This window comes from Sinohyriopsis cumingii, unplaced genomic scaffold (genome assembly GCF_028554795.1).
Source record: "Sinohyriopsis cumingii isolate HCF-2022 unplaced genomic scaffold, ASM2855479v2 utg001397l, whole genome shotgun sequence".
Classification (NCBI taxonomy): domain Eukaryota; kingdom Metazoa; phylum Mollusca; class Bivalvia; order Unionida; family Unionidae; genus Sinohyriopsis; species Sinohyriopsis cumingii.
This window is the reverse complement of record NW_028315993.1, coordinates 2,485,500-2,512,865: the sequence shown is the minus strand read 5'-3', so window position 1 is coordinate 2,512,865 and position 27,366 is coordinate 2,485,500.

Genomic DNA, 27,366 nt, shown 5'->3' with positions numbered 1-27,366 from the left:
TTTGAGGGAGTTTAAAAAATTAATCAGATTACAATCAAACAAAATTCAGTGTGAAATAATACGTGGAGTGATCTCAGAGACCTCAATGAGTGATTTTTGAACTCATGGAGACCCACCGATTTGATAGTAGCAAGCAGAAAAATAATCAGAGACGCTTTACAACAGCAGTTATTTCAACTGCATAAAGAAAAATATTCAGAATTACCCGTACCGTTGTGTTATAGACCATCAGATACACGAAAACAGAATATTAATGTTGATATTCCAGGACCCTTGACAGAGTCAAGGAAACAGAATCTCGTATTAAATGATATTGTCGCCGTTGATATCAGTGTGGTCGAAGATGCAATACACGCTGACAAATCTCCATGGGTGTTGGGATACGCTATGACGATCCACTCATCTCAGGGATTAACTATTTCTGACACACGAGTCTGGATTGTAGACGATCGCATCGAGTGGTCAAATTTAGTTTATTTGGCGGTATCGAGGGTCAGAAATATATCTCAATTACGTAGAATCATAATTCCTGAAATCGTTGATAAATTTAACATCATCGATGATGATATAATAAGAAAAAAATTAATCGGATACAAACAATCTGATAAAAAAAATAAACGTGACTTTGATCTTGATGTTGAATTTATTATTGAGTTAAAACAGCAGCAGAACAATCATTGCACCAGTTGTAATTGTATAATGTTATGGCGGTATTCGAGTAATGATTCAAGACAATTTACCGTAGATAGAAAAGATAATAGTCGCGGTCATACACGAGAAAATACCATGTTAACCTGTCTTGAGTGTAATCGACGTCGGGGTGCAGGTACCCTTAGCGCTGGCACTAGTGCTAGTTAAGTGATCGAAATCACCGGAGTGATTTTGGTGGTAGTTGTGTATCCGCGGGAATTATTTGTAGTTGTTCACGTGTAAATCCACGTTGAGGAGCAGCTGAATCTAATCTGTAGATTGCAGGTCTGGAAACGCCTACATTTCTTCCAGTGGATCTTGTCACGGTAGATATTTTGTGTGTGGTAACACTCCAAATAGGATCAGTTGCTCTCGTTTTACCACCTTCAAGTTCACCAGGCTCATATAAATATCTGACTGTAACATCACCTAATATTTTTTGTTTTCCAACATCTTTTCGTTGTGTTGGTATATTTTTTTTTGTGACCGCGCTAATGGGTTTCATGTTGGTTGTTCGTGTGATCTCATTATTTAATGCAGCTATCACGCCTGGTAATCTTGCAACCCATTCGCGAGATCTTTTATCCTGAATAAATTCCCTCGCGTATTGATATCCAAATAACCGCTCAGCAAGTGTTCGATTAAATCGCTCAACAATTGCTTGATCACGGTGAATTGCAGTATGACCTCGTCGTATTTTGGTATTATGTTGTTTCATCAACGATGATACTGGACCAAGAAATTCCTTACCAGGATCAACCTGTAGTAGCTGTGGCCATCGCAGACCACCTTGTGGTCCGAGTCCTCGTTGATAAATTCGTTCAAACGCATCGGCTACTTCAGATGATGTTTTCGCTGATAGCGGCTCTGCTTCTTTATATCTACTTGCAACATCAACTACGGTTAACGCGTACTTGTACGTTTTTCCACGTACAGTATCATGCGGTAAAAACAGAATATCAGCTTGATGAACTTCATTAGGAACACTGACATCGAAATACGCGTACTGAATTTGTTTAGGACGTGGTAGATAAATTTGCCATATTGCCTGCCTGGACAACCACGCTTTAGCAGTAGAATGTTTAACCGCCGCTGCATCAGCGAGTTTACCAATTGCTGCTTTGCCTCTCCAGTATCCTCTCGGTGAATAATAAATTGATTCCATTATTAATTACCAGCCCCAATCGCTAATTTACCTTTCATCGAGGATCTTACTAACCAATTAGCTAATGATTCTCTAATATTTTTATTTTTTATAGAATTTAATGAATGAATTAATTTTACATCTGCAATATGCCTATCTTGTAGATTTTGACTTTTATAAGCTACATCATGAGCATGACAAGCTCGATCAATAGCGTTTACTGGTTCCTCGCCTGGTTTTGGTTGATCTTGATCATCGAGCCTGATATCGAGTCGAGTACCAGGACCGCAATAATTATATCCTGTAGATGTTTTTCTCCTGGATATTTAGCCCATGGAGCACCTGGAAACTTTGACATCAAATTAGCAATATCACCCCCCCCCCCCCGCTTATTAGGTAAAAACGAAAATTTCTTTCTACCGCATATAGAACATTTTCCACCGTACGCTATTTTTTTATTTTTTGTTATAACTGTGGCTAAATCAGTAGTTGGAGTTTTAACTCTACAGCGTAAACAATATAAATTCATGTTATAATATATATGGATATAATTGATTTCTCAGCAACTCGGCAGCGAGAGCCAGTTAAGCATCATCCTGCGCTACCGAACTCCATCAGAATGATTATCATAGGACCAGCTGGATCGGGCAAGACGCAATTATTACTTAATCTGATAATGAGATGGTTGAAATGGGATAAATTATATTTAGTAGCACCATCCGTTGATGATCAGCGATGTTATGATGTACTTAAAGATTTCAATGAAAACGCACGATTACTGGATGAAGATAATGATGTTATAGAGTTTATAACCGATATTGATGAAGCACCATCTGTAGATTCCATAGACGGATTTATTAATAATTTAGTTGTATACGACGATGTGATGCTAGATAAACAATCAAATCCAGCCAGAATATTTTGCCGAGGTAGACACAAAAATACAGACGTGATCTATATTACTCAACGATATACACAAATTCCGAAGGTGATCAGAGACAACTGCAACATTTTAGTTGTGTTTAATGGCGTAGACACACACACGTTGCGAAATATTCATCAAACTTGGTGTGGTAGTGACATGGATATAATTAAATTCAAACATTTCTTGTCACGAGCGCAAGCTACCCCACATGGATTTATAACAATAAATTTACATGATCCAAGAACAAGATATCGTGTGGGTCTTGATAAAATATTTGGGTAACAGGGGTGATGATAAAATTAAATTTAATTAAACAGATATCATTAATATAATGAACAACTGTGCGTGGCTGCGTCAAGGAACCACTAACAATTGTAATAAAAAATGCCGTGGAGAATATTGCAAGAAACATAATTATCTTATAAAGAAAAACCTTCATGCTGGTCCACGAAGTTGTGTTGGTTGTAACAACGGTGTTAGAGGATTATATCTAATTTGCAAAAATTGCGGTGGAAATCGATACAGAAGTTTGATGATATATTATAAACACAGAAAGAACATAAATCCAAAAATAGAAAAACCACCATCAGAACTTGAATATTACTTGAAACATAGAACAAATTCCGAAGATTCAGATGAAGATGAAACAGATGAGGAGAAAGGACAGCGAGAACGCGTTGAAAAATATTCATCAAACTTGGTATGGTGGTAAATTAATAGCAGCAGAGAGGGTACCTACCAACGTTGGTCGTCAAAAAAATAAACAAGAAATAAATAAACACGTAGAGTACTTTATTTTTTAGCTACTATTTCAAACTGAGGTTTTATTAGTACAATCGGTCATTGCAGAAATAAAACATCTCAAGGAAAAGTTCATTTGTAAAATCTTGACCTTTCTACGAGATGATTTATTTGTTTGTTTTATTTGTTTTGTCGGAATTCTATGGTCTGTTCACCCTCTCTGCTGCTTCTTGATTACACTTAATGAATCTTACCCTGAGAAAGAATTTGTTTAAGAAGTTGTTTCCCATAACTGATTGATTTTGGAACGAGGTCAGAAACTAGACATAATGTTTCTATTATTAGTTGTTTATCAACAACAACAAAAAAATAAGTCAGGTCAAAGAGAACTGAACTGGGTTTCTGGACAATGTCAACTCCAGTAAACAAAGTTAAATTAGAATAGCATGCAATTAAATTTGAAAAATTAAAACTAACAAACAAACCGCTCTGGTGGCCTAGTGGTTAGAGCGCTGATGCCTCGGCTGCGTGAGGTTGTGGGTTTTATCCCCGGCCGAGACATACCAGAGACTTACAAAAATGGTACTAACCGCTGCCTCGCTTGGCGTTCAGCATTAAGAAGGTAGTGTTAGGACTGGTCGGCCACGTGTGAAGATAATGTGACTGGGTGGGATATCATGCTGCATGTCTGCGGCATGATGCCTCAGTGCTAGACACCACTATAAACTGGCACACTGCAGACATCGTAGCGATATGACTGAAAATTTGTTAAAGCTACGTTAAAAATCGAAATCACATCACATCGCACTAACAAACAAATAATTAAATTAAATATACATAACACAATTTAATTTTGATTTAAGCTATGTGTACTTTAGGCATAAATGAACAGAGAAGAAGCGTGATATTAGATGTTGAGTAACCGCTCCGGTGGCCTAGTGGTTAGAGCGTCCGCCTCGGAAGCGGGAGGTCGTGGGTTCTATCCCCGGCCGAGTCATACCAAAGACTTACAAAAATGGTACTAACAGCTGCCTCGCTTGGCGCTCAGCATTAAGAGGTCAGTGTTAGGACTGATCGGCCTGGTGTTAGGATAATGTGACTGGGTGAGACATTATGTTTCATGTCATACTGTCACACTGCAGACATCGTAGCAATATGACTGAAAAGGCTACGTTAAAAATCCAAATCACACACACACATTAGATGTTGCGCATTGTTGAATTAAAATATTGTCCGTATTATTAATCTTTGGCAAAGTCATCATCGTACCGTGGAATAAAGCATTTCCTGTAGGTGGTCAAACTGACAGTATGTTAGGCAAACTACTTCATGTATATTAGTATCAGAACAATGGATACGTCAGTGTGTCCACACAGTAGAAATAAGCTACATCAAATCACGGGCTTCATTATATAGCATTTATTATAAAGAGAGATTATATAATATATATCAATTGACAAATATCGAAGGCTTATTGATTAAGACTAGACTGGCGTCCCCACTCATAAAATATAATTAGCGACTATATTTTTCATGTCTAAACACCTGTATACTGAAGTTTTATACCAAAGTCAAATAACGGAGATTACCGAATTCAGAGGCCCATATATAAAAATAACCTTGATCTATTCGATTCAGTAAACACAAACAAACCCACATACACTGCTGCTTTTAATTTAGGTCATGCGTAGGCGTGTTGGCATGCGAGCACCCATAATGTGTGCACTGATTAAGTTTTCCGATTGTCCGTTTAGTATTAATGCCGCCAAAACAAGACACAAAAGGAAAGGGCGCCAACATAGCCGACACACGTCCAGCCTCCTTCAAACGAAGGAGCCCTACTGGTTCCGCCTTCTCTGCTCCACGGATCCGTGGTCCTTGTCTTTCCTCCGTCCACCCATCATTTCTTTCGCCTTTCAGTTACTGCACTTGTTGTGTTATGTCGACTCTATGTCCAGTTGTCTATTTATGTAGGCACTACCTACATTATCACCGAAAAATGCATTAATTATAGTCCAAATAAAATATTTCCGATCTGTGAATTTTCATAAAAAGTTGTTTGTTTCGATTTTGTATTGAGAGTAATTGTTTACAGAATTGATACCAATTAAGTTGGCGTATGGTGACCGTATTATTTTTATATCTTTATTTAGTTTTCGCGTCGCCATTAGGTGATATCACCAGCAGCATGCCATCCGCTTTAGTTTTCATGGACACGTAGATTTCGCCGGAAAAAAAGAGTTTTATTGGGTCAGAATGAAAGCCTTATTTAATAATTGTTTTGTGCGTGCAATATTTGTTAGGTTCCTTTTTCTTTGGGGTGGGGTTTAAATGCCGTTTTGCATGTGAGTGCTATGATGGTTGTAAGCTATACATCTGTATGCTTCCCTTATTTTTCAGTTGGGGCGGGGGTGGGGCTAGGCATTTTCCTTGTTGGGGGTTTGGGAATGGATTTTATTTATTTGGGGTGGCAAATTCGTTTCTGTTTTAGTCTGCAGGTGGACTATTGGGCTTTCCTCTTTCTTGATGCAGGCTTTCCAGATGAATTCGTCTTTTTATTGGTTGTCTCTCTTCGTCTTTCCTGGTGGGTTTCTTTTTTCTCCTTCCTACTTAGCATTTTCGTAATTCTCTCTCAGGTTGTCTATCGTCTTTTGCTTCGTGTTTCCTGGTCTTCTTTATTTCTTCACTTTGTCCACCATGTTTGTTTCTTTTTTAGGCACTTATGTTGCCGTGTTTGTTTCTTTTTTAGGCACTTATGTTGCCTACGTTGCCTTTACAGGATTGTTCATTTGGTTTTTTAAAGTGAAATGTTTATTTTGATTTGTTAATCGTCTGTTCCTGTCACCTTTTGTTATTTTTTGTGTTATATAAAGGTGTGATTATTATATATGATCCTGTTTTTTAAATTATATTTTGTTATTGTGTTATCTTTCTTTCTATATTTCTTGAGTTAACGTTTATTATTATTATTATTATTATTATTATTATTTATATTTTACCCTTGCCCATTTTCGCTTGAGCTTCGGTCATCTCTTCGACATAGCGAACTTTGTGTTGGTTCTGAGGAGCTGACATCTTATTTAAGTACAAGTTCTCACCCTGTCGGGGCAAGTATTATATGTCCCTCCTTCCTAGGATTTGCGTTGATTGTGTGAGTTATCGTCACTATGTTTTATTGTGTGAGTTATCGTCATTATGTTTTATTGTGTGAGTTATATGATTCTATATACTTTTTTCTCTGTTCGCTTTTTTCGATCCGTCTCTTGCACAAAGCAAATTGTAGGATCATTTGGTTAAATATGGTTTGGTCGTTATGTTTAAGTTAATGTTATTGTTTTATATTTTGTTTATGTGACTATGTATTATTTCCCCCAGCTGGGCTGCGTGTGCTCGATTGGTCTGAAGTGCTCCCCTTTACCGATCTCTGCCATCTCACTTGTGCCCGCGTGGGTTCGAGTCTCAGACTCTGCTAATGTGGATATGTGAGAAAGATGCCCGCGGGTCGGAGGTTCTTACCGGGTTTCCGCAGAATGTTAATCCACACAGTTATACTGGTCGCAGTCTATAGCATATCTTGCGCTGGGAAGTGGTAATTAACTCCAAAACATTTCTCCCTGTTCGTTTGACATTCTCTCTCTCTCTCTCTCTCTCTCTCTCTCTCTCTCTCTCCTATACATCGAGACGTTGGTGGATGTGCTGGTGGTATTTTGTCGAAAAAATAGTTCTTGCGTTGGCGGGTATACTATGCCTAGTCTCCTTAGGGTCGATGTTTCTTTCAAATTTATCCTCTTTGTCCGATGTTTTTGTATTTGGTCTCTAGCAACTTCGGGTATGTTCCTCATTCTTCAAAGTTTTTTGTTCTGTTGTTTGTGCAGTTCTAACTATTCCTGACCGTAATGGGTGCAAATGTTTGCCAAGTATTTCCGGAGTCAGTGAAGCAATTTGTACTTGTTACCCTTTTTCTGTATTTTCATGCGCATACTGCCAATATTATTTTTAACCTGTAGGATGTCCATTACGGTAAATGTACTAGAGCAAGACCATATATGATTTATCAGTAAGGTGTCCATTACCGTAAACGTACTAATGCGGCATCATATGTGTTAACAATAAGGTGTCCGTTACCGTAAATGTACTAAAGCAAGATCAGATGTTTTATCAATAAGGTGCCCATTACTGTAACCGTACTAAAGCAAGATCATATATGTTTTGTAAGTTGGGTGTTCATTAACGCATAGGTACTAAAGCAAGATCGTATTTGTTATGAAATCCGAGTTAATGGAACTTGTAACTTTATGAGACCTAGTGAAAAATGGTAAATGTCCACTGTGTAGCTAACTGTCAAAATCAGATCGGGTTTTAGAAAGTCTGTGTAGCTAACTCTCAAAACAAGATGGGCTTTTCCTAGTCCATGAGGATTATATAACACCAGTGGCGAGATTCACCCATGGCAATTCCACTCACGTTTTCGGTCATGATGACCCTAAACGTAACTTTGATGACACAATAAACGAAAAGTCACTGACAGCCATCAATTTTCGACAGGTGTTCCGCATTATAAAGACCGATTGAAGTAAGATTTTCATTTGGGGTCCTCAGAAATGTCCGTTCTAAACGGGTATTCACTATATGGATGCGACACTGTACATTCAATGTAGTAATCAATTAAAAACAATGTCTTACTTGGAAACAGCCAGAGACAAATCACAGCTTGTAAAGACCAATCATGTATGTTGCCATGAGCCAAGCATTAAAAGAACAATATAATGATTCTCCATGTGAACTTAAATTGTAGAGGAAGGATGCAATATCTGTTTTGGTTTAAGTGAAGGATATCTCTCTCTCTCTCTCTCTCTCTCTCTCTCTCTCTCTTTAAGCTAGTCAACTTTGAGACAGGAGTTATTCTATGCCAAGAAGCCGAAATACCTTACCAGGTAGAGAAACGGACTCGTAATACAGAAGTGACAGGTTCAAAATCTGTCCAGGTCAACCCGGTTCTAATGCTTCTCTGTCACTGGGAAGGGTACTTAGGTCTCATTTTTTTGCCATTACATAACCAATAATGAGCAAGGGTTAGGTTACAATTATTGTGTTAGACTTGTCGTTAAAGCCATTATTGTGTTAGGCTTGTCTTTAAAGCCTGTAATGTGTTAGACGTGTGGTTAAAGCCACTACTGTACTATAAGAGTCGTTATGGCCAAAAATGTGTTAGACATGTGGTTGACGCAAATAATGTGCTCGATGTGTGGTTAATGTCAATAAGGTAATAGACGTGTGGTTGACGCCAATAACGTGTCGTTATTGCCAATAATGTGCTAGACATGTGGTTTATGCCAATAATGTGCTAGACGTGTGGTTCATGCCACTAATGTGCTAGACGTGTGGTTCATGCCAATAATGTATTAGACGTGTGGTTGACGCCAATAATGTGCTAGACGTGTGGTTCATGCCAATAAAGTGCCAGACATGTGGTTTATGCCAAAAATGTGCTAGACGTGTGGTTCATGCCAATAATGTGCTAGGCGTGTGGTTTATGCCAATAATGTACTAGACGTGTCTTTAATGCCAATAATGTGCTAGACGTGTGGTTCATGCCAGTAATGTACTAGACGTGTGGTTGACGCCAATAATGTACCAGACGTGTCGTTAATGTCAATATTGTGATAGCCGTGCTGGTAAAAGTCCAACACATACAAAAGATAAAACGTTTAGGTCAGTTTTTATTCCAGCATCTGACATTTAAAGGTCAAAGTTGAAAGAGAGATAACTGTCACTCATCAGAAGCGTGTCTACACTGGCCTGAACAATAGCAGTATACACAAATATAAATGTCTATTATGTATGTATGTATATATATATATATATATATATATATATATATATATATATATATATATATATAATTCTTAGTGCTCACTCTTCCTTAAACACATGTCACATAAAATGTTTTTATATATGGAATACAATGTCAATAATGTTTAGGGATCAAAGATGTGCTGTCGAAGTTCTCCGAGTTCTATCTGTGGAAATAAGTCATTGTTTGTGTCCAAAGTGTATTCTTTGTAGGGGATGACGTCATTTAAATCGTAGTGGAAATAAAGCCTTGTATGTGTCCAAAGTGTGTTCTTTGTAGGGGATGACGTCATTTAAATCGTAGTGGAAATTATGCCGTTTGTCAGTCAAGCGTAGTTTTAGCATAGATGCCAACTACTCTCCGTATGGGAGTCTTTCAAATAATTTTTGAAATTATATAATTATTATGTCCAATGTAAGAAGAGAAAAGAAAACAGAATAGCATTATACCATTTATAAAATTTTATTTCGTTTCAAATACTGTTTGGATAAAAGAAAGACAATAGACCATAGAGGAATAGTAAATTATGTCAAATTCTGGAAATATTTCAAAGCAGTATATGATATACATGATGAGCCTTATCACCCCCACCCCTCCTTGCGCTTTGGAAAAATCGCGGTTGTTGTTGTTGTTGTAGGGTTTAACGCCATTTTTAAGTACACGGTGATTTTTTATGAAATTGCCTTTTGGCGGTATGTATACTACTATGTCTTGGGTTGCCCGTCTGTCCATCTGTCCATTAACGTTCCCGTGTCTGTACGAAACTTACTGGACGGCTTGAACTTGTGGTACGAAAGAACCGATTTTTGATTCGAAAAGTAAAATAATATGACATCTTTGACTGAAAGATATAACTGATTTCTGGACAATAAAACTAGTTCAACATCACTTTCAACAGATAACTTGGAGCGTTAACTTATGAACGTGCATTCAACTGGTCAAAGGTTATGTTAGTTTTCGCTGAAAGAAGACAAATAAATTCCGCACAATACATTTAGTTGTTTCCCATTCCTAGACAAACGTAAACGTAATGCATGCCTTGCACTTGGATAAGAAAGAAACATCGATATGAGGGTCACAGAGTGAAGGGACAAAGTGAATGTGATAGCAAAACATGGTTTCTGTACACAAATCCAGTACTTGATCACGCATATTCACCAAATTTTAAATTACTTGCATTTTGACTTTCTAGTCAACAGGTCAAAGTTCAAAATCACATTCACCGAAAACTAAACACGGTTTTCGCATATCAATTTTAGTAATGAGGCTCGTAAAAAAATGCATGTAAGAGACCTGCTGCATTTGGTGCAGAACTGTCAAAAGTGAAGGTTGTTATGATTAAGAAGAATTGGTTATGCAAAATAACTTCTGTGCTTGAATACGTTTCTTGATCGAAATATGTGTGGATGTTTTATACAGAGGGTGGCAAACATTCTGTATATTATGGGTATAGATGTCAAAGGTCAAGTTTGATATTTATGCACGATAACGTTCGTTCCAAAACAGCATACACAGACCACTAATTAAAACCCCATGGTCATGTCATCCCAAAATTAACCCTGCCATACAAATAATCTAAGACAAGACATAAAATTAGCACTTGAGTGGTACCCTGATCCAAAATAATACATAAAATTAGCACTTAGAATATATCGTGATCTAAAATAAGGCATTCCAAGATAAAGCCTGCAATTAGCACTTTGTTAGTACTTAGATATTACCCTGATCCAGATTTTTTTTATTCTATCAGAACTTAGATGGTACCCTGATCCAAGATAAAACATTAAATTAGCACTTAGAACCCTGATCCAAGATAAAGCTTTCCATTAGCACTCAATACCATGATCCAAGATCAGACAGTCAATGGGCACTTACATGGTACACTTAAACAAGACGATACATTCGGTTACCACTTTGATAATATAATGATGCAAGACAAGACATTCAAATAACACTTGGATTGTACCCTGATCAAAGATAACACATACCACTGGCATTTTGATAATGCCCTGGTACAAGATCAGACATTAAATGAGCACTTATTACCCTCACCCAAGATATGACATTCAGTGTGCACTTAGTACACTGATCCAAGTTAAGACATTCAATGACCTCTTAGATGGTACATAATACGAGACATTCAATTAGCAATAGAATGTACCCTGATCCAAGATAAGACATACAATTGGCACTTTGATAATACCCTGGTTCAAAAATAAGATATACAGTGAGCACTTTGTACCCTGATCCAAGATATGACATTTAGTGTGCACTTAGATTGTACCCTGATCCATCATAATATATAAATGAGCACTTAGTGTCATGATCCATGATAAGACATACAATTAGCACTTAGATACTACAATGATCCAAGACAAGACATTCAATAAGCACTTAGTGCCCTGATCCAAGACATTCAATTAGCAATCAGATAGCACCCTGATCCAAGATAACACATACAATAGGCACTTTGACAATACCCTGGTCATAGATAAGAAATTCAACGAGCACTAGTATCATGGTCCTAGAACTGATATTTAGTATGCACTTAGATAGTGCCCTGATACATGATTATATATTAAATTAGCACTGAGATAGTGCCGTGATCCAAAAGACATACAATTAACAGTTAGATAGTACCCTGATCCAAGATAAGACATTTAATAAGCACTTAATGTCATGATCCAAAATAATACATTCAATTAGCAATTAGACAGTACACTGATCCAATATAAGACATTCAATTAGCAGTGAGTACCCTGATCCAAGATAAGACATTCAGTTAGCACTTAGACAGTACACTGATCCAAGATAAGACATTCAATGACCACTTATATGGTACCCTGATCCAAAATAAGACATACATTGGCACTCTGAGAATACCTTGGTCCAAGAAAAGACATTCAATGAGAACTTACTGCCCTGATCCAAGATAAGACAGTCAATTATCACTTATTTAGTAACCTGATCCAATATAACATATTCCATTAGCACTTAGTACCGCGATCCAAGATAAGACATTCAGTTAGGACTTAGCTAATACCCTGATCCAAGATAAGACATTCAATTATTAGCACCAATGTTCCAAGACATGGCATTAAATGAGCACTTCCATAGTACCCTGATTCAACACAGGACATGCGGTAAACACTTCCATAGAACAATGATCCAAGATACAACATTCAGTTAGCACTTAGATAGTACCCTGATCCAATATAACGCATTCAATTAGCATTTAGATAGTACCTGATCCAAGAGAAGACATACAATTTGCACTGAGATAGTACCCTGATCCAAGATAACACATTCAGCTAGCACTTAGATTGTACCCTGATCCAAGATAAGACATTCAATTAGCATTTGGATAGTACCTGATCCAATAGAAGACACATCTTGAGCTGAGAAAGTACCCTGATCCAAGATAACACATTCAGTTAGCACTTAGATTGTACCCTGATCCAAGATAACACATTCAGTTAGTACCAAGATAACACATTCAAGTAGCATTTAGATAGTACCTGATCCAAGAGAAGACAAACAATTTGCACTGAGATAGTACCCTGATCCAAGATAACACATTCAGTTGGCACTTAGATAGTTCGCTGATCCACGATACGAAATTCAATTACTATCACTGATGTAGGTCTCTGTTTCAAGATAGGACATTCAATGAGCACTTCGACAGTACCTTGATCCAAGACCGGACATTCGGTAAGTACTTTTATAGCATGCTGGTACAAGATAATACATTCAATTAGCACTGAGATAGTACCCAGATCCAAGGCAAGACATACAATTAGCACATAGATAGTACCTTGATCCAAGGCAAGACATACAATTAGCGCTTAGATAGTACACTGATCTAATATAAGGCATTCAATTAGCATTTAAGACCCTGATCCAAGACAAGACATACATTAGCACTTAGACAGCACCCTGATCAAAGGTGAGACATGCAATTAGTACTTAGATAGTAATCTTACCCAAGATATTAAAATTAGCACTTAGATAGTGATGTGATCCACGACAAGACATACATTAGCACTTAGATGGTATCCTGGTCAAAGATAAGACAGTCAATTAGCACTTCGATTGTACGCTAATCCAAGATGAGACATTTAGCCTGCACTTAGGTTGACACGTTTGCTAAGCACAGCTATAAAGTCATGCATGAGCTATAAATCTACTGTCTTCAAAATATTACCACGGCCATTTGTTCACGGCCAGACTGCAGCGGGCTAGTGTTAATCTCTTACGAAAGGTGATATGACCGGCCAGAGACCCGTAATCCTTAATCGGCACAGGCTATAGATCGTGCCAACTGGACAAAGGTTTGCCGTATCACACCTACATGTTAAAGTTTTGTTCAGAGATCAAAAATAAGCCGCGGGGTGAATGGGGTGTGTTTTATCCGTCCCCATATGGACAGAAAGCGAGATGGACGTTGTCTGCTAAGTTTGGTTGGATCGGGTCACAGAGACATCCAACCAGAACTGAGATAGAGGGTGTGATTACAATTTAGATCCGAATTATAACTTTCACAACTCATAAGCAGATGGATTCTCATGGGAAGATTGTTGAGCAAATAGGGTTACTCTGAGAAAATCACTCATAATTTGGCGGTAAAACTTATAAGCAGATTCTAAGGAGAACAAAGCTTCGAAAAGGAAGCTTTATAGGGGACAGAGAACTTCCGGTTATGTTGAGTCCCGAGTCTTCAAGAGGGGAGACGGAAGTGAGACTAGCCGAACAGTAGAAGGCGACAGAAATCTAGTCGGTCGAGACAAGTTGGATAGAAGGTGGAGGAGGAGGAAACGGGGTCTGGAGGAGAACAGTGGAGGAGTATATAGAAGTCGAAGAAGAGGAGAAGGAATTGGGAGAAATAGGATAGAAGAATGTCACTTATGATTAGAATACAATGACATATAATTCGATCTCACATTGCTGATCAACTGATGAAATAGGTTATTAAAGGGTCGAGATGAAGGTGTGGAATTGGAAAATTGAATCATTGCCTATTTAACTGTTATCAAATTGTTCTTCATTGAATTTTAAACTTTTTGTATATTTAACCATCTAACCGTCGGCAGTTCTGACTCGGGCCTAGGAGATTTGCATCTTTCACTAATTTAACTTCAATCCAAACTTAAGCCAGGGTGGGACTTCTAACATAGTTTAATTAGACATCGGGAGCACCCCAAACAACCATTACAACAAAATCCTTCACATAGATAGTACACTGATACAATATCAGACATTCAATTAGCACATAGATAGTACCCGAATCCAACATCAGACATTGAATTACCACTTAGATAGTATTCTAATCCAATATAAGAAATTGAATTGCCACTAGCACTTAGATAGAACCCTGATCCAAGATATGACATTTAATTACCACTTAGATAGTACCCTGATCCAAGATAAGACATTCATTAAGCAATTAGCATTTCCTTGATCCAAGATATCACTTTGAATTATCACCTACATTGCACCATGATCAAAGAAAAGACATTCAATGAGCACTTGGATAGTAACCTGACCAAAAAAATAAGCACAAAATATCCTGATTAAAATTAAGACATACAAATGGCACTTAGATAGTAACCTGATCCATGATTAAACCTACAATTATCACTTGAGTAGTACCCTGATAAAAGATCAGAAATTCAATTAGCAATTAGATATTACCCTGATCCAAGATAAAACATTCAATATGCATGTGAGTAGTACCATGATCCAAGATAAGGCATTCAATTAGCACTTAGATAGTACCCTGATTTAAAATGACATTCACTTAGCACTTAGGCAGTACCCTGTTCCAATATAAAACATTCAACTAGCACCTGAGTAGTACCCTGATCCAAGATAAGATATACAAGTAGCATTTAGACAGCACCATGATCCAAGATATGACATTAAATTAGCACTTAGATAGTAACCTGATCCAAGATAAGACATTCAATTAGCACTTAGATAGCAACCTGATCAAGACAAGTCATTCAATTAGCACTTAGATAGTACCCTGATCCAATATAAGACATTCAATTAACACTTATATAGTACCCTGATCAAAGGTAAGACATACAATTAGTACTTAGACAGTACTCTTACCCAAGATATTAAAATTAGCATTTAGATAGTGCTGTGATCCAAGACAAGACATACATTAGCACTTAGATAGTATCCTGGTCAAATATAAGACAGTCAATTAGTATTTCCATTGTACGCTAATCCAAGATGAGACATTTGGCCCGCACTTAAGTTGACACGTTTGCTAAAGTCATCCATAAGCTATAAATGTACTGTCTTCAAAATATTACCACGGCCATTTGTTCACGGCCAGACTGCCGCGGGCTAGTGATAATCTCTTAGAAAGATGATATGACCGGCCAGAGACCCGTAATCTTTAATCGGCACAGGCTATAGATCCTGCCAACTGGACAACGGTTTGCCGTATCACACCAACATGTTAAAGTTTTGTTCAGGGATGAAAAGAAAGCCGCTGGGTGAATGGGGAGTGTTTTTATCCGTCCCCACATGGACATAAAGCGAGAAGGACATTGTCCGCTAAGTTTGATTGGATCGGGTCACAGCTACATCCAATGAGAACTTAGAGGATGTGATTATAATTTAGATCCGAATTATGACTTTAATAACTCGTTAGCAGATGGTTTCTCATGAGAAGATTGCTGAGCAAATAGGGTTACTCCGAGAAAACCACTCATAATTTGTAATTACTCATAATTTGTAACTACTCATAAGTAAAACTTATAAGCAGATTCTAAGGAGGACAAAGCTTCGAAAAGGAAGCTTTATAGCGGACAGAGAACTTCCGGTTCTGTTGAGTCACGAGTCTCCAAGAGGGGAGACGGAAGTGAGACTAGTCGAACAGCAGAAGGCGGCAGAAGTCTAGTCGGTCGAGACAAGTTGGATAGAAGGTGAAGGAGGAGGAAACGGGGTCAGGAGGAGAAAAGTGGAGGAGGAGCAGTATAGAGAAGTCGAAGAAGAGGAGAAGGAATTGGGAGAAATAGGATGAAAGAATGTCATAGATGATTAGAATACAATGACATATAAATCGATCTCACATTGCTGATCAATTGACGCAATAGGTTATTAAAAGGTCGAGAGGAAGGAGTGCAATTGGAAAATTGAATCATTGCCTATTTAACTGTTATCAAATTGTTCTTCATAGAATTTTAAACTGTTGTATATTTAGCCATCTAACCGTCGGCAGTGCTGACTCGGGCCTCGGAGATTAACATCTTTCACTAATTTAACTTCCATCCAAACTTAAGCCAGGGTGGGACTTCTAACATAGTTTAATTAAACATCGGGAGCACCCCTAACAACCATAACAACAAAATCCTTCACATAGATAGTACACTGATACAATATCAGACATTTAATTAGCACATAGATAATACCCGAATCCAAGATAATAAATTGAATTACCACTTAGATAGTATTCTAATCCAAGATAATAAATTGAATTGCCACTAGCACTTAGATAGAACCCTGATCCAAGATATGACAGTTGATTACCACTTAGGTAGAACCCTGATCCAAGATATGACATTTAATTAGCACTTACTTTGAACCCTGATCCATGATAAGACATAAAATTATCACTTAGATAATACCCTGGTCCAAGATAAGAAATATAATGAGCACTTGGATAGTACCCTGATTCAAGATAAGACATTGAATTATCACTTAGACTGTACCCTGATCAAAGATATGACGTTCAATTAGGACTTAGAGAATACCCTGATCCAAAATAAGAAATTCAATTATCACTTAAACTGTACCCTGATCCAAGAAAAGACATTCACTTAACATTCTGTATTACCTTGACCAAAGTTATGACATCGAATTAGCACTAAGATTGTACCCTGATCCAATATATGACATTCAATCAGTACTTGGATAGAACCCTGATCTATCAATTAGTACAAAATACCCTGATCCAAGTTAAGACATAAAAGTGGCACTTAGTAACATGATCCACGATAAGAAAAACAATTAGCACTTGAGTAGTACCCTGATCCAAGATCAGAAATTCAATTACCACTCAGATATTATCCTGATCCAAGATAAGATATTCAATTCACACTTGAGTAGTACCTTGATCCAAGACATGCAATACTCATTTAGACAGTACACTGATCCAAGAGAAGACATTCACTTAGCACTTGAATAGTATCCTGATCCAAGATAAGACATTCAAATAGCACTAAGATAGTACCCTGATCAAGGTTAGAACATTCATATAGCATTTAAATAGTACCCTGGCTCAAGATAAGACATTCAGTTAGCACATAGATATTAACCTGATCCAAGATAGAACACTCCATTAACACGTAGTACCCCAAGCAAAGATAAGACATTAAGTAATCACTTAGATAGTACCATAATCCAAGATAGGACATTCCGCTAGTACAAAAATATTATCAAGACCAAGGAAAAGACATTCAATTAGCACTTAGATAGTACCCTGATCCAATATATCACATTAAATTAGCACTTAGTACCCTGATCCGAGATAGGACATTCAATTAGCAGTTAGATAGTACCCTGATCCAAGAAAAGACATTCACATAGCACTTAGGCAGTACCTTATCCAGGATAGGACATTCATTTAGCACTTAGCTAGTAATATGATCCAAGAAAAGACTTTGAATTATAATTAAGGTATATCACTGATCCAGTACATGAAATTCAATTAACAATTAGATAGTAAACTGATCCAATATAAGATATTCAATTCACGCCTAGATAATACCCTGATCCAAGATAGGACATTCAATTAACACTTAGTACCCTAATCCAAGATAAAACTTTCATTTATGACTAAACTATGTGACTGATCCAAGACATGACATCCAATTACCTCTTAAAAAGTACCCTGATACAAGATAAGACACTCAATTAGCACTAGTAAGTAACATGATCCACCATATGAGATTGAATTACCAATAAGGTAGATCCACGAGGCAAGAAATAACATTCAATTAGCTCTTAGATAGTACCATGATCGAAGATAAGTCATTCAGTTAACACTTAGATAGTACCCAGATCCAAGATGAGACATTCAATTAGTACTTAGATAGTACCTTAATCCAAGATATGAAAATAAATTATTACTTAGATAGTATCCTGATCCAAGATAAGACATTCAATTAGCACTCAGTACCCTAATCCAAGACAGGACATTCAATTAGCACTTAGTCCCAAAATTCAAGATAAAACTTTCAATTATCACTAAGATATCTCTTTGATCCAAGACCTGCCATTCAGTTAGATCTTAGATAGTACCCTGATCCAAGATAGGACTTTCAAATAGCACATATATATATTACACTGATCCAAGATAAGACATTCAGATGGTACTTATTTGGTACCAAGAGCCAAGATAATTTATTCAATTAGCACTTAGTACCATGATGAAAGAGAAGACATTCAATTAGCACTTAGAGAATACCCTGATCCAAGATAACATGTTCAATTATCACTAAGGTATGCCTCTGATCCAAGATATGATATTCAATTAGCACTTAGTTCCCTGATCCAAGATAAGACATTCATTTAGCAATTAGTGTTTCCTTGATCCAAGATATCACTTTGAATTATCACCTACATTGCACCCTGATCGAAGATAAAACATTCAATGAGCACTTGGATAGTGGTCAATCAATAAGCATGAAATAGCCAGATTCAATTCAAGACATACAAATAGCACTTAGATAGTACCCTGATCCAAGATAAGACATTCAATTAGCACTTAGATAGTTCCATGATCCAAGATATCACTTTGAATTATCACTTAGATTGCACCCTGATCAAATATATGACATTCAATGAGCACTTGGATAGTATCCTGACCAAACAATAAGCACAAAATATCCTGATTCAAATTAAGACATACAATGGCACTTGAGTAGTACCCTGATCCAAGATAAGACATTCAATTCACACTTGAGTAGTACCCTGATCCAAGATAAAACTGTCTAAGATCACTAAGTTATGTCGATGATCCAAGACATGACATTTAATTATCTCTTAGATAGTACCTTGATACAAGATAAGAAGTTCAATTAGCACTGTGTTAGTGCCCTGATCCACCATATGACATTGATTATCAGTAAGGTAGGTCCCAGATCCAAGACATGACATTCAATTAGGTCTTAAATAGTAGTCTAATTAAAGATAAGATATTCGTTGAGCACTTACATAGTACCCAATTAAAGATAAGACATTATATTAGCAGCTAGAAAGTATTCTGATCTATGATAGGACATTAAATTAGCACTTAGTACTCTAATACAAGATAAGACTTTCTATTACACTGGACAACAAATTTTTACAAAAGTCATGTTACTGAAATAAAATTAGTCAATTCTTATCAATTTTTATGTGCTGAACACGAATATGACAGTCAAATTGCAAAATTGGCTCTAGTTTTTTTGTAATCTGCAAGAAATTAATGTTTACATAACGAAATGCATTCCAATAGTAAAAGGTCAACTGTAATAGCCTACCTATAAAAAATCAAGTCATTGACTACATCTTAGATTTCTTCGCCTGTCTCTTGTACAGCTGTTCGGGAGCATCTCTGAGGAGTGTCCAGCAGTAGTCAGCCAGCATTGTAGTGGACCATTTTCCCTGCTATCTTTGTTCCATTGTTGCAATATCTTGATGAAAACGTTCGCCGTGTTCATCACTAACAATACCACAGTTGCTAGGAAAGAAATCCAAATGGGAATGAAGGAAGTGAATCTTTAGAGACATATTGCAGCCAAGTTTCTTATACTTCATCAACATGTCTTCTACTAGTTCCTTATAGTTTTCTGCCCTAACATTTCCGAGGAAGTTTGTAGAAACTAGGCGAAAAGCATTCCATGCTTGTTTCGCGTCACCTTCCAGCAAGTTGTTGAACCGGTCATCTTTGAAAAGCTCTCGAATCTGAGGACCCACAAAAACTCCCTCTTTAATCTTTGCTTCGCTGAGTCGAGGGAATTTTTCATGCAGGTATCGGAATGCTGGCAAAGTCCGGTCAATGGCTTTCACGAAGTTCTTCATCAAACCTAGTTTGATGTGAAGGGGTGGTAGCAAGATTTTCTGAGCCTCAACCAGAGCTGGGTGTTGGATATTCTTCTCTCCAATGGCTACATTCTGCCTGTGAGTCCATTCCTTCCTCATGTAGTGCATTTCCCTTGCTCGGCTATCCCACTCGCATAAGAAACACATGTATTTTGTATATCCTTGCTGCAGTCCCATTAAAAGGGCAACTACCTTCAAATCACCACAGAGGTGCCAGCTGTACTTGTTATACTCAATGGAATTCAGTAGCTGCCTTAAGTTATCGTATGTCTCTTTCATGTGGACAGCATACGCTACTGGAATAGATGGAAGAATGTTTCCATTGTGCAAAAGCACAGCCTTGAGACTCAGTTTCGAAGAGTCCACAAATAGTCTCCATTCTTGTGGGTCATGAGTGATTTTTAAAGCATTCATGAGGCCCTCAATATCGGAACAGAATATCAGATTACTTTCCTTTCTGAAGAAAGGCTCCAATTGCTGGTGGCGCTTTCGATATGCAGTAATTGTGACATCTTCTTCTAGAAGATTCCATTGTTGGAGTCTTGATCCTAGCAATTCTGCCTTGTTCTTTGATAAGTCCAAATCACGAATCAGGTCATTTAGTTCTTCCTGTGTTATTCTGTGTGGGGTTGATGATGCACCACAGTGAAAATCTGGATCACTGCATGCTGATGGACCAGGAGAAGAACAGGTCGACTCACCTTTGTCTTCGTCAGATGAATCAAGAGAATATTCTGCTGGAGGTTCTGGAATAGGAAGTCCCTCACCATGTGGAACTGGTCTCAATGCAGACGGAATGTTTGGGTAGACTATTCTCGACTTCTTTCGCTTCGTTATTCCGCCGGAAAGAGGAGGAACCAAGCAGAAGTAACAGTCATTTAGGTGGTTGCTTGGCTCTCTCCACACCATTGGGACTGCAAACGGCATTGATGACCTTTTGCAATTCAACCACTGTGAAAGCTGTGTTGTACATGTAGCACAGCATATATGCGGAGCCCAAGGCTTGTCTAGGTCACCAACCTTGCATCCGAAGTAAAGATGATATGCCTTCTTCACTTGAGAATTGATACTTTTCTTCTGGTTGGCAAATGTCACTTCCCCACAAATATAGCAAAAATTGTCCGCGGTATTAACACACTTTCGAGGCATTACTGTTCTTTATTGTACGTAAATGGATAAAATAATAAGTTTTATGTAACAGTAGCTTGAACTGTCTCGCACAACGTCTAAAATATTTTAAATGCTGAACCTATCTGATTGGGCTTTATATAGTACACTGCTTACGTCAGCTTCAGCAGCCGCCTGGCATTAGTATAATAGGCCTACACATGTATAGTACACTGCTGACGTCAACTTACTTCAGCAGCCGCATGGCATTAGTATTGCATTGCATCAGAAAATGATGCAATCAACTGTGGATGATGTGAGCATGATGGTATTATGCAATGTTACATCATTATTCCGGATGTTGCTGCAGTCCTACTGGAGAAATTTACACAGTGAAACATAGAAAATGAGGTATATGAATATCTTCAAAACGAGAGCCAATACAAATTTTTCACGGTTATATTCGTGTTCGGCACACCAAAATACTACAGATTAGGGCCTTTTCAAGTCAGTAATGATTTCACTGTTGACCAGTGTTATCACTAAGGTATGTCCCTGATCCAAGACATGACAATTAGCACTTAAATAGTACACTAATCCAAGATAAAACATTCAATTAGCACTTAGATAGTTCCTTGATCCAAGATATCACTTTGAATTATCACTTAGATTGCACCCTGATCGAGGATAAGACATTCAATGAGCACTTCCATAGTACCCTGATCAAAAATAAACACAACATAGCCCGATTCAAATTAAAACATACAAATGGCACTTAGATAGAAACCTGATCCACAATTAAATCTACAATTATCACCTGAATAGTACCCTGATAAAAGATCAGAAATTCAATTAGCAATTAGATATTACCATGATCCAAGATAAAACATTCAATTCGCATGTGAGTAGTACCATGATCCAAGATAAGGCATTCAGTTAGCACTTAGAGGTTACCCTAATCCAAGATAAGACATTCAATTAGCATTTAGATTGTACCCTGATCCAAGATAAGACATTCAGTGAGCATTTAGAGGTTACCCTGATCCAAGACAAGACATTCAATTAGCACTTAGATAGTACCCTGATCCAAGTTAGGACATTCAATTAACACTTTGACAGTACCATGGTCCAAGATAAGACTTTCAATCATCACTAAGGTATGTCCCCAATGCAAGACATGACATTCAATTAGTACTTTAGTAGCACACTGAGCCACAATAAGACATTCAATTGGCACCTATACATCACCCTGAAACATGGGAAGTAGCATACTAATTGGGCTGGGCATAAGGAAATAATTGTTGCATTGTCCAGGTGAGCACAGTGTACACTAATTAATACCCTGCATCACTGTTTACTTCCAATTGCCGATTCATAGGCATTGAGTACAATATTTGTATACACATAATATTAATGTAGTTTCAAATAATGTTCAGTGTTGTTGCTGCAACACAATACAAATGATGAAATCAAACATGAACACTCATCTGCAAACAAAAGAATTCAAGCCAGCACATGAATGCAATGAATCTCACATGGGCAGTGTCACAGAAGCAAGTCACAGTGGTGTGGTGTAGTATGATGTAATGAACATAGAACAGGGGCAATGTCACGTAAGCAATTGAAAGTGGTCTGGGGTGGTATAATGGAATGAGCATAGAACAGGGGCAATGTCACGTAAGGAATTGAAAGTGGTCTGGGGTAGTATAATGGAATGAACCTCACAACATGTGTAATGTCACAGAAGCAAGTCACAGTGACCTAGAGTAGTATAATGGAATGAACCTTACAACATGTGTAATGTCACAGAAGCAAGTCACAGTGGTCTAAAGTAGTATAATGCAATAAACCTCACTACAAGGGTGGTGTCACAGAAGTAAGTCAGAGTGACCTGTAGTAGTGTAATGCATTCCGTCACATGACAAAGAAAAGGCCATTAATCCATAAACATGGATTCATTTGTCAATACAAAACATTTGTTGAAAATTCATTTGTTGAAATTTAATGTAAAACAAAACAAGCAGTAAAACACAACTGAAAAACACTTATTCAAATAAAGAATCTCTGACACAATTAAAGCATGACCAAACAGTTCCACGCTCTCACTGTACCAACTTGCTCACAAAAATGGTTTAAAATGACAATACTGCATAGTGACACTTTACACAAAGAATGAGAACCTTTTTAATTGACACAGTTTTGACTAATGCAATGAAAAAGGTGGTGGTGACACAGCTGACAAAATAATGTAATCCTATTTCTTTATTGCGAATGCATTGTTTGGATTTATTCTGCAAACTGTAAATTTCTCCCAAGATATCGGTCATTCAAAGGTCATGCCTGGCCTTGAGTGCAGAACAGCACAGGAGGCTAGGGTACCAGACAAATATTTGTCATATTGTTTTAGCTAAAGTGAGACAACAGAACAAATGTCTCATACCAAACTTACCACAATAACCAGTCTCTGGATGGATCGCCTACAGCCACACTGTCTCATATCAAACTTATCACAACAACCTGTCTATAGATGGATCTCTTGCAATCATACTGTCTCATAAAACACTTCTCACAATAATCAGTCTCTGGGTCAATCTCATGCAGCCTTACTGTCTAATACCAAGCTTATCACAGCAGCCAGTCTCTGGATAGATCAACTTCAGTCACATCATGTATAACTGCCAAATATATTATAAAGTGTTTGGAAGACTGCAATCATATTATATATATATATATATATATATATATATATATATATATATATATATATATATATATATATATATATATAGTAGGGCTTAAGTTCAAATACATGTGTTTATTGTTATTTATCTTTTGGGATCAAAATATAAAAATTGTCAACACACCTTATGTTGTGTTTTCTGAACTTCTGGTCTCTCAAACAGACAAGCCATCCTCCATCTCACCACATTCGATGGCTTCAAGGCTATGTACTACCATTCAGAGAAAGAGTACTACACCATAGCTGACTGAGAAAGACTACTATACCATAGCTCACTGGGAAAGACTACACCACAGCTGACTGGGAAAGACTACTACACCATAGCTGACTGGGAAAGACTACTACACCATAACTGACTGTGAAAGACTAAAATACCATAGCTGAGAAAGGCTACTACACCATAGCTGACTGGGAAAGACTACTACACCATAGCTAACTGGGAAAGACTAATACACCACATCTGACTGGGAAAGACTAATACACCACATCTGACTGGGAAAGACTACTGAACCATAGCTGACTGAGAAAGACTATTACACCACAGCTGACTGGTAAAAACTACTACACCACATCTGACTGGGAAAGGCTACTACACCATAGCTGACTGGGAAAGACTACTACACTATAGTTGACTAAGATAGATTACTACACCATAACTGACTAGGAAAGACTGCTACACCATAGCTGACTGGGAAAGACTAATATACCATAGCTGACTGAGAAAGACTACTACACCACAGCTGACTGGGAAAGACTGCTACACCATAGCTGACTGAGAAAGAGGACTACACCATAGCTGCTGGGAAAGACTACTACACTATAGTTGACTAAGATAGACTACTACACCATAACTGACTAGGAAAGACTGCTACACCATAGCTGACTGGGAAAGACTAATATACCATAGCTGACTGAGAAAGACTACTACACCACAGCTGACTGACAAGCCTGAAAAAACAAAGTTTGTTTCTTGTATACAACTGAATATCATATACAAAAAGACACATGATACTATGTACCGTTGCTGATACTTGGTACAGTTGCTGATACTTGGTACAGTTACTCAGGAAGAAACACTAGGTACAATTACTCAGGAAGAAATACTAGGTACAGCTATTCAGGAAAACAAAATAAAATTTGCTAGAGATTCAATTATTAATTACTGCAATTTGATACAATAGAAGCTGATTGGCTCAAATAAATCTGTGATTCTTCAAATGTAGTTGGGACAAGAGGATTGGCTCAAATAGATCTGTGATAATTCAAGTGTAGTTACCTGGCATTTGGGACAATCTGATTAGCTCAAATAGATCTGTGATACTTCAAGTGTAGTTAACTTGCATTTGGGACAAGAGGATTGGCTCAAATAGATCTGTGATACTTTTAGTGTAGTTACCTGACATTTGGGACAAGAGGATTGGCTCAAATAGATCTGTGATACTTTTAGTGTAGTTACCTGACATTTGGGACAAGAGGATTGGCTCAAATTGATCTGTGATACTTTTAGTGTAGTTACCTGACATTTGGGACAAGAGGATTGGCTCAAATAGATCTGTGATACTTTAGTGTAGTTACCTGACATTTGGGACAAGCTGAATAGCCTAAGAGTAACATAATATTATAACCCCAAAGTTATGACATTTCCAAATCGAAATTCCATGTCTAACAGAAAAATCGGTATTCCTGATGTCGTAGTCATGACACTTCCAAACAGTGTGACTATGGCAATCAGTAAAACAGAACTAATTACCTCATAGTCATTACACTTTCAAATTGAGTATCTATGGCTAACAGCAAAACATTACTCCTAACCCTATAGTAATGTCACTTCCAAATGGAGTGTCCATGTGTTAGGGTAAAGCAATACTATAACCTTCTGGTCATGATACTTCCAATGCCTGGATTAACAGTAAAACAGTAATCCTGGAATCAGAATAACTGCACTTCTATATGGACTGTCCTTGCCAAACAACAAAACAGTATTCCTGACCCCCAGTCATGACACTCCCAAAATAAGTGTCCATGACAACAGTACAGTAGTATTCATGACACCCAAAATAAGCTTCCATGCCAACAGTACAGTAGTATTCATGACACCCAAAATAAGTGTCCATGACAACAGTACACTAGTATTCATGACACCCAAAATAAGCGTCCATGACAACAGTACACTGGTATTCATGACACCCAAAATAAGTATCCATGTCAACAGTACAGTAGTATTCATGACACCCAAAATAAGTATCCATGTCAACAGTACAGTAGTATTCATGACACCCAAAATAAGTATCCATGTCAACAGTACAGTAGTATTCACAAGACTCAAAATAAGTATCCATGTCAACAGTACAGTAGTATTCATGACACCCTAAACAAGTGTCCATGTCAACAGTACAGTAGTATTCATGACACCCAAAATAAGTATCCATGTCAACAGTACAGTAGTATTCATGACACCCAAAATAAGTATCCATGTCAACAGTACAGTAGTATTCACAAGACTCAAAATAAGTATCCATGTCAACAGTGCAGTAGTATTCACAAGACTCAAAATAAGTATGCATGTCAACAGTACAGTAGTATTCATGACACCCTAAACAAGTGTCCATGTCAACAGTACAATAATATTCATGACCCCATAGTCATGATACCCAAAATGAATTTCCATTACAAGCACTTAAACAGTACTTCTGATCGCATAATAATGACAATTTGAAAAGGAGTGTTGATGTCTAATAGTAAAACAATATTCTGCCTCCTGAGTCATGGCACTTCAAAATAGTGTCTGTGACTAACAGCAGAACAGTATTCCTGACTCATGACACTTATTTCCTTACCAAGCATTAAAACAGTACTCAGCCCCAGTATTTGTGACACTAATGGATGTCCAAATATATTCTGCTTACCAAACAGTAAAACATGACTTGGACCACATTGATGTGACAATTTCAAATGGAGTACCCTTGCACAACAGTACTCTACAAGATGACTGCAGAGCAAAGAATCCTCCTTTTTATGTACACAGCAAGGTGAAGACAGAGCAAAGAATCTTCCTTCTTATG